Source organism: Cnephaeus nilssonii (assembly GCF_951640355.1).
Source record: "Cnephaeus nilssonii genome assembly, chromosome: 8".
Taxonomy (NCBI): domain Eukaryota; kingdom Metazoa; phylum Chordata; class Mammalia; order Chiroptera; family Vespertilionidae; genus Cnephaeus; species Cnephaeus nilssonii.
The window spans coordinates 77,661,763-77,670,813 of NC_137079.1; the positions used below are offsets into that span (position 1 = coordinate 77,661,763).

General features: G+C 36.1%; 1 pseudogene across 1 annotated transcript; it reads right to left on the reverse strand.

The window, feature by feature from the left end:
- Positions 1-7,267: 7,267 nt before the first annotated feature.
- On the reverse strand, positions 7,268-7,944 carry LOC307103974 (ribonuclease H2 subunit C-like; annotated as a pseudogene). The gene has a single exon. The product of its transcript is annotated as a ribonuclease H2 subunit C-like (transcript).
- Between the last annotated feature and the right edge of the window lie 1,107 nt (positions 7,945-9,051).

A 9,051-nucleotide genomic window follows, 5' to 3' on the forward strand; every position in this document is an offset into this window, starting at 1 on the left:
AATTAGGCAGGCAGGCGAGTGGTTAGGGGTGATCAGGCAGGCAGGCAGGCGAGCGGTTAGAAGCCAGTGGTCCCTGATTGTGAGAGGGATATCTGACTACCGGTTTAGGCCCTGCGGGATCAGGCCTAAACTGGCAGTTGGACATCTCCCAAGGAGTCCCAGATTGAGAAAGGGTGCAGACCAGGCTGAGGGACCCTCTCTCCATACACGAATTTCATGTACCAGACCTCTAGTATTCAATATTTAGGAATAAAAAGTGCAAGTAAGTAATAAAATATATCTCACTTTTCAAAGAGCAAATAGAGAGGCACCAAACCTTACTGAGATTGAACAAATTATATAGTATCTTTAAGCTTCAGTTTTTAATAATATTTCTGTTTTATAGTTTTAATTTTTTGTCTTTTTGCTTGTGTGGGGTATGTAGTTAAAAGACAGAGAGACTTAAAATCTTGTTCTTTGAAAGTTTGTTGACATCAAACAAGAGTTCTATCCTATATAAATAAGCATGAATGTGTTAGTGGGTAGCAGAAGTGGGAGGAGAGGAGATTTGACAGACAGATGGTATGAAAAAAGGAAGTAAGAACAGAATGTATTTTATGATATATTGATATCTAGAATATTCTATTATTATGTGGCTTAAAAAAAGCAGGACAATATGAGAGCATTTTGATATGTGGCCTTATCTAAAACATACTGAAACTTAAAACAGTTTACATATATTCATGGTAAAAGTTTAACTGTTAATGTCTAATTTAAGGAAAGTTTAATTCATCTAAGAAGAACTATTTTGGTGCTTAGTAATTAGAAATTGTTTTCTTCATTGCTCTTTCCAGAGAGCAAGGAAACAATTTCTACCTTCTCTATTTTTTTTTAATAAGAATTCACACTTAGTAAAATTGGGTCTTATTTTTTCCAAAATAGAATTTGTTCATAGAAGAAACCGCACTTATAAAAATCATAGCACAGTTTTATAAGCCATTCTATTGAGTCAAATTGAACTTTCATGTGTGCTGGATTATACTGGTAATTGTAAAAATATGGCTACAGAGTTCACTATCATCTCTTTTATAGGCTTTTCAAGACTCTATTTCAAGCAGGCATTGTTTTCTTCTAATTTGAGTTTAAGATGAGATGCTGGATAGTTAGACATCCACAAGTTGCCCTTTCTCAAACCCAGCTCTCCTGAAGTTAGTTCTGGGCAGTTCTTTTACCATATCCAAGACATTGGTTAGAGTTCAATGTGGTCCATCAATTTGAACTAATGTCCTATCCTCTAGATTACAAGTTTTGTCTGCTATCATTGATGGAATCCTCAGCAAAAAATTTTAAAGTGAATAGTACCCAATATAAAAAAGTTCATTGGTAAGTTTTACTCTACCAACTACTTCATTCTACTCTATATAATTTTTATTATTTTAATAAGACCTTTCCTCATATCTCACACATAGTAGCAAATTTTAAAATCTAATCAAGATAAAACCATGGGTTACACTCTGTACTGTATCTAAAGAAATACTATTTTTCACATAGGGAAATGCAAAGCAATTTTAAAGTGTTGGTAAAATAAATTTTAAAAAGTACATCCCCAGGAAAATACTGAATTTAGGGCTACAAAAGGAGACTCCTACAGAAAGTTTAATTATGAAATGTGAATGAGAATGTGCATTTTCCTCTCTTAGAAGTAATTTTGCAATATAATGGTTAGGTTAACATCTGAGGTATCCTTTATATCCTTCTTTGTATTGGAATGAATTGGTAATTATCATTCATTTGGAAGAAACATTTAGGTCATCTACTTAGCATTCACACCTCTACTATCACTGAGGTATAAATGCTAAGGCTTGAAATCTTCACATGAAGGAGAAGCTCATTATTCTAGTTATAAGGTGTTTTCACAATGTCGTTTTTATCTGATATAAAAATCCCAACTCATTTAGTGTTTTGCTCCAACTAGTATATGAAGTCACAGTTATATTACAGACTTTCAGTGCTCACCAATATCTGTTGTTTTTTTCTGGGCGAAGTGAAATAATTTACTTCTCAACCCATCACAATTAGGCAAGAGCAATGGAATATTTCACGCCAATTATAATTGGAAATAATAATTGGAAATTACTAATAATTTGAAATAACTAAACATATGAAGTTATATAAGTGTTGAACAACTCTAGAGAAGGAAACTATTAAATCTATATTTACTTACCTGAAACTTGTATAATTTTGTTAACCAGTGTCACCCTAATAAATTCAATAAGAAGAAAAAATAAAGAAAATCAGGAGAGCCGATACCGGTTTGGCTCAGTGGATAGACCGTCAGCCTGTGGACTGAAAGGTCCCAGGTTCGATTCAGGTCAAGGACATGTACCTTGGTTGCGGGCACGTCCCCAGTGGGGGGTGTGCAAGAGGCAGCTGATTGATGTTTCTTCTCATCAATGTTTCTGACTCTCTATCCCTCTTCCTTCCTCTCTGTAAAAAATCAATAAAATATATTTAAAAAAAAGAAAGAAAATCAGGAGATCTTAAAATAAATGTTCAACTATGTGAAGGGGCATCTTCAGTAAAGGAACACAATTAAGATGAAATTTTAAGAATAGTCATGGATATGGGATAGTGAGAAAGGGAGAATAATCTAATTTTTTGAAACAGCATAAATAGGATCACTATGGAATGAAAGTCTATTGTTTACAGTGGAGCTGAACAACCAGGTAGGCTCAGTGTGTGAGGGAAGAATGCAGAACAATGGTAGGCTAAAATGATCAAAGGTATGCAGTATGTACAGATGACAAAACCATTTTGGGAGAATTTTGTTTCAGTTGAAGTAATTTTGGCTTATTTTTTAGGCAATAGGCACAAGAGGAAGGAGGTTGATTATTTTACATTATTGATATTTTCATCAATGCCTGTGAAACAGAAATCATGTTAGTCAAATATTTAAATTTTATCCTGAGTATAGAAAGACACTTCAAATATTGGGAGAGATTATGGATACTTGAAAGTCATCACTGAACCCACATTAAAAGTTATAGTTTATATAGTGCACTTGAGGAGTCCAGATTGGGACCAGAAACAAATATTCCGAGTGTTCGAAATGCCCAAGTGCAAATTATATGTTTATTTATAAGGTGATGTAAGAAATATAGAGTGATTACTGAAGAGAAAATATTAGAGAATTACAAGGGATAATAATGATAATGATAATAATAATCTCTAAATACTGTTTAAGAAATGAAGGCAGTATCACTTCTTCAAATATTTCCATTTTTTTCCAACTCTAATTTTTTTGGGGGAAATATTATGGATTTTACTTTATTTTACCATGGATTTGTGGTGTCATTGTGTTAAAATTAAAGAAAAGAATGTTCACAATCATTATATAGTCTATTAAGTAAAATGACATATGTGCAAATATACACATATTTAATTAGGTAACTGAAGAACATCTTGAAAATTTTAGTGCCAATGAGAAGTAATATGGTATGGTTGAAGTAATATTTGATTTTTGTTGGATATTTGTCAGTGATGTATCTATTTTTATGTATTTATGATAATATTATTTTAGAATATGCATTTAAAAATGATTTTTGTACATTAGTTTTAAAGTCATTCAGTATTGATCAGCACACATTATTAAGCTAGACCATGAATAAGTTTCTTAGATTTCACTGTTTACAATTTATATAGTACATAATTAAAAAGCAGATGTCTAATCATTTACCAAAGGGAGCTACTTGCCCTGCTGCATCAGAACAGGAGCTTCCACTCTTAGAATGAAAAAAGGCTTTGAAGGAACAATAGTAGTCTGTACAATGATACCAGATAACCCTCCAAGTATTAATCTGTACAATGACACTTTAATTTGAACAAAGTGCAACATACTCAAGTATCATAAAAAAGTAGAAAAAATAAGGCTAGGTTTCAAACACTGCTGTCTATATTTTTAGAGTAATTTAAAAGTAGCCATGCATTTAGAAAATTCAGAAAAATGTTAAACACTTAAAAATTTAGAGACTAGACAACAGAAGAAACAATGTCATTTCTGAAACTATTATTAACAACCAGAAATCAAAATTTCCATAGAGAGCAGGTTTTGTTTAATAATAATGGCATTAGCAAAGAGCAGTTTTTATTAAAATTAGCAAGTTATCAATATTTCATTCCCAAGTGATTCATATTCTGAATAAAAGGATTGCCCATGTGAAAAGTTTTCTTTCAATTATAGCCAGTTCTTACAAATTAATTGATAAATGCCTAACAAAATCAGCATAGGTGCTCTATTTTATTTATTTGATAAAAAATTTTTGAACAAATATACTTGTGCTTATATTTGTAAGTGGTATTAACTATTAAAAATACCACATTAGTGAGATTTTTTTAAATTTTAAATTATGTTTGGAACTGCATGATAATACATAAAATCATTATAATATTTAGTCATATATTTTAGCATGTTCATCATAACTATTGTTCCAGTTTCTCATTTGGCCTTATAAACAAACAGAATCTGGAATTAACTTATGTGTGAATGAGCATTCTCCAAAGTCCTATGGTACAGATATATAGAAAAATACATAACTTAAAATAGAAAGAACAACCTTGGCCAGGTTCCTTAATGGTTAGAGCATCTTCCCGATACACCAAAGTTGCTAGTTAGATCCCCAGTCAGGGCACATGCAAGTTAATAAAGTTGTGACAGAGATAAAGGAATACTTTGTTTAGTGCCAGAGATTATGCAGTGGCTCCTCCTCAGTACCCCTGGAAAGCTGTGTGAGGTGCTTGCTCACACTTGTTTGGATCTCTGTAACACTTTTCTGCTCTTAGTCCATCCCTTGTACAAATGATGTACTTTGAACATGTTAGTGTATGACATAATAGATGTTTGTTTTCTGATTGATTTTAAACAGAGAAAATAAAATGGGTTACAGTTCAAAAAATAAAATAAAATGTTAGAAAAAACAATTAAAATATTTTTCTTAACTAAGGACAATCTGCTTCTATAACATTTTAAAACAAAAATATGTATGTATGAAGATTAAAACAAAGTAATAATAATACATTGTTTCCATTAATAAAAAGAAAACTATGTCCAGTTGCTGTGGTTAGACTCCTGGTCAGGGCGCTTGCCTGGTACTGCAGTCTTGATTCCCAGCGGGGGGCGTGCAGGATGTTGATTTTTTCTCTCTCATGGATGTTTCTCTCTCTTTCTCTCTCTCTCTCTCTCTCTCTCCTTTCCTTTCTTTCTAACAAATCAAAACATTTAAAAATATTAGGAATCTGTCTTAGATATTTAATAAACTACTTTCTTCTTACAAAAATTGCCCCCAAATGAAATATAATAAATATTTTCTGGTAAGTGTGATAATTTTTTGACATTTCTAATTTATTTTAGTAATATTGAGTATGAAGTAAAACCCACTTGGGATTATTTTCTTATAAATGTTGAAATTTTTGATTTTTCTATGTATTATCTATAGTAATGATATCCAATTAGTTTAATATAATGGCAAACAAAATAATTATTATATTTTCCAACATTGTGATATGAGCTTGTGGGAATTTGGGATTTTCTGTAAGAAGCTTGGATATATCTCAAAATACACTTATTTGTTCAATGCCTGTATTTATATATTCATAGCAGAATCAGAATTGTTAACCTGTACCCTCATGAGAAACAAATTTATCAACAAAAGTCTACAGTTACTTTTTTTATCATTACAGTTTTAAGTCATAATACTATTTCAAAAGTTGCTTAAAGCAGTTCCTTTTTACTTATACCTCGTTCAGAGGAGTTATGTCATATATGTATAATAAAGTTAATTCATTTGTCACAGTCTGCATCCCAGTCTGAGATTCACCAAAATTATGGTTGAATTTTTGAAGAGTCCACATACAGTAAAGTTCAATCTTTGTATAGTCTGTGGGTTTTAATACATGAATAGAAGTAGAAGTATGTATACACTGCTCTAGAACAATACAAAAGAGTCCCCTCACTCTAAAATTTCCCCTGTGCATTGTCTTTATCATTAAGCTGCCCACTGTCTAATAACCACTGGCAAATACTGACCTATTTTCCATCTCTATAATTTTCCCTTTTCCAGTATGCCATAAGAATCAAATCTAGTATCCCCAAATCCTATCCTCCCTAACCAAGAGTAAATGTTTTTCACTTCTTCTCCCTAACCAGAAAGTAAATAGCTTAAATTACCCTACTCAGGAAGAAAGATAACAGAAATCCAATACAATTTGGGGAATAATAACACAGAGCATCAAGAAGAGGTGCTGATATGGAATAATATTGATGGACTTTTGATAACATTTCAGACAACATAGGAATCACTCTAAAAATTATTCCAGATGTGTAAATCAACATAAAACACAACAACAATAACAAAACAATTTGCACTAGATTGTAGCAACCTAAACATGAAGACAAGACTATAAACTAATTTCAAGAAAATAGGAGCGCCAAATATCCCTCAAAACAAACAATTCTAAATCCTATATAATAAAAGTTTAATATTCTAAGTGTCCGACCGTTCATTTGACCAGCGCTATGATGCACACTGACCACCAGAGGGCAGACGCTCCCAGCAGGTAGGTTAGCTTGCTGCTGAGTTCTAGCCGATTAGGACTGGGTGAGATGGGTTGGACACGCCCTGGAACCCTCCCGAAATCCCTCCCTGGCACCGATCATGCACTGGTGGGTTCCCTCGGCCTGTCCTGTGCCCTTTCACAATCCAGGACCCCTCGGGGGATGTCAGAGAGCCAGTTTCAGCCTAATCCCTGCAGGCCAGGCCGAGGGACTAAGGAAACAAGTTACAGAGGCAAAAGAAAGGACCTTGTAGCTTAGAAAAAAAGGTAAAGGTAACAGACTTTCCATCTGAAGGTAATAAAAGCTGATCTGCAATTGGGTAAGAATTTGCACTCTAAAATTGTGATGGAAAATCAACTCCCTAAAGAAAATTAAGAAAATAGGTAGAAGACAAGAAATCTTATGTGATTCAAGGGGAAAAAAAAATCTGATTAACTTTTGAACTGAGAATTGGCTATTATAAGATCACAGTTCAATAATTTTTGACAGTTTTGTTCCTCGTGGTATTATTTTAAAATGATATATATATACTAGAGGCCCAGTGCATGATTGAATCATGCATGTGTAGGGTCCCCTACACGCTTTCACTTTTCACGGTGGAGCTGGGTGCCTGTCCGCTGGTGCCGGAGCAGACAGGCATCCAGGTCCCCCACTTTTGTTTTTTTGTTTTGTTTTGTTTTTGTTTTTGTTTTTGCTGTGAAAGAGCTCATTTATTGGGGTGGTGGACTCAGTGGATCCAAAGTGGAGAGCTGGTGAAGGGATCGGTGGCTTCCAGTTTCAAGCGCTGGTTCTCAGTCCTGCGGCACCTGTTTATGGATCGCTTCGGCGAGGCTGGGCCAGGTCAGGGCCGCACGCACTTTGGCATCCGGGCCAGGGATGCTCTCCAGGCCCCACAGGGTGAAACTGGCGGAGGCACGAATAAAGCGGTCGAAGTCCCACTCCAGCGCCTCCGGGGGTTCCACCAGCTCCTGCTCGTCCTTGTCGGATCCCGCTGAAAAGTCCTGCTTCCCCACCAACTTCTCTTCCATCACCATCACGTATCCCAGCAGGCCAGGCGGCACCTCCACCTCCTCGCCCCTCAGACTGCGGCCCGAAAGGACACTTCGAGTCCATCGGGACCCTGACGGATGGCCGGGGTGAAAAAGCACCCCACAGGGGCGGGCCGGTTAACCCGGACTTCACAGGGCAGGAGGTGCAGCGTGTGCGCAGAGTGATGGGGCGTAGGTGGATGCGGTGCTTCTCCATGTCTTCCTCGTCGCTGCTCTCCATCCTCTGCCGGGTTTCCGTGGCTCGCTGACTGAGGCCAGAGCTCGCTCCCCCACTTTTGATGGTCCGCGGCCGCTGAGGGGGGCTACCCTGCAGTTGAGAGGCGCAGGGGGAGGGACCCCCCTCAGCCACCCCGGATCTGGCCCTTGAGAGGTGCAGGGGTCGGGAGTCCCGCCCCCTGCGCCTCTCAACAGCAGCATAGCCCCGCTCAGTGGCAGCGGATCCGTGCCTCTCAATGGCAGGATAGGCCACTCCTAGTCCCACCCCCCAGCCTCCCGCCGCCCAATCGTGGGCATAGCGGAGTGATGGTAATTTACATGGTACGCTATTATTAGATAGGATATATATTAAAACTATTAAAAAGAGTTGGATTTTATTAATCAATAGATAAGTCTTCGTGTGTGTGTGTGTGTGTGTGTGTGTGTGTGTGTGTGTGTGGTGTGTTTGTGTGTGTGTATGTGTATTTTTTTTTACCAGTTCATTCTCTTTCAACAGGATAAAATACATATCTTATTTTCTACACGTTTGGCAATGCTTGCAAGAGACTCATATTTTGAAACTGTTGAAAGTCCTTTGTCTCTAGACTATGTAACACAGGCCTACATATCTGGTTACCTTTGTTATTTGAACTTAAATTGCTTTCTCAATATTCTTATTTTTATTTATTTATATTTTTACTATAGGTATAAAAAAGGTGTTTTACATATGTATTTGACATTTGGCTACTGTCCAAAGAATACCCTGATTCTACATCCTTTCCACTTGGAATGCATGCCAGAGTTTTCCACGATCTTACAACTTGCTTAATTGTGGCTTCTACGTATATTAAGCATATGATATCTTCACGGAAATGAGACTGGTGATCTGAATTCTTGTTTCTGAGAAGTCTGTAGTCTGAACTTAGTTTACTGTTATACATGCCAATTTGATAGTTGACTGTTGTCAGAACACATGCAAGAAAGTGTGCTGCTGAGATATATACAAAATGAAGCCATTAAAATGTATTAAACCATAATCAGTCATTACAATGGAAAGTTTTAGTACTTCAAACCGATGCAATTAGCCTAATTGGACTGGAAAATATTATATACTAGAGATATGTTAAACATTGACTTAGTGCAAAGTTCTGTTTCTTATTGAAGCTTACTTTGTTCTCAGGATATCCTGAGACTGTTAAGCAACCTCTTAAAAAAAAA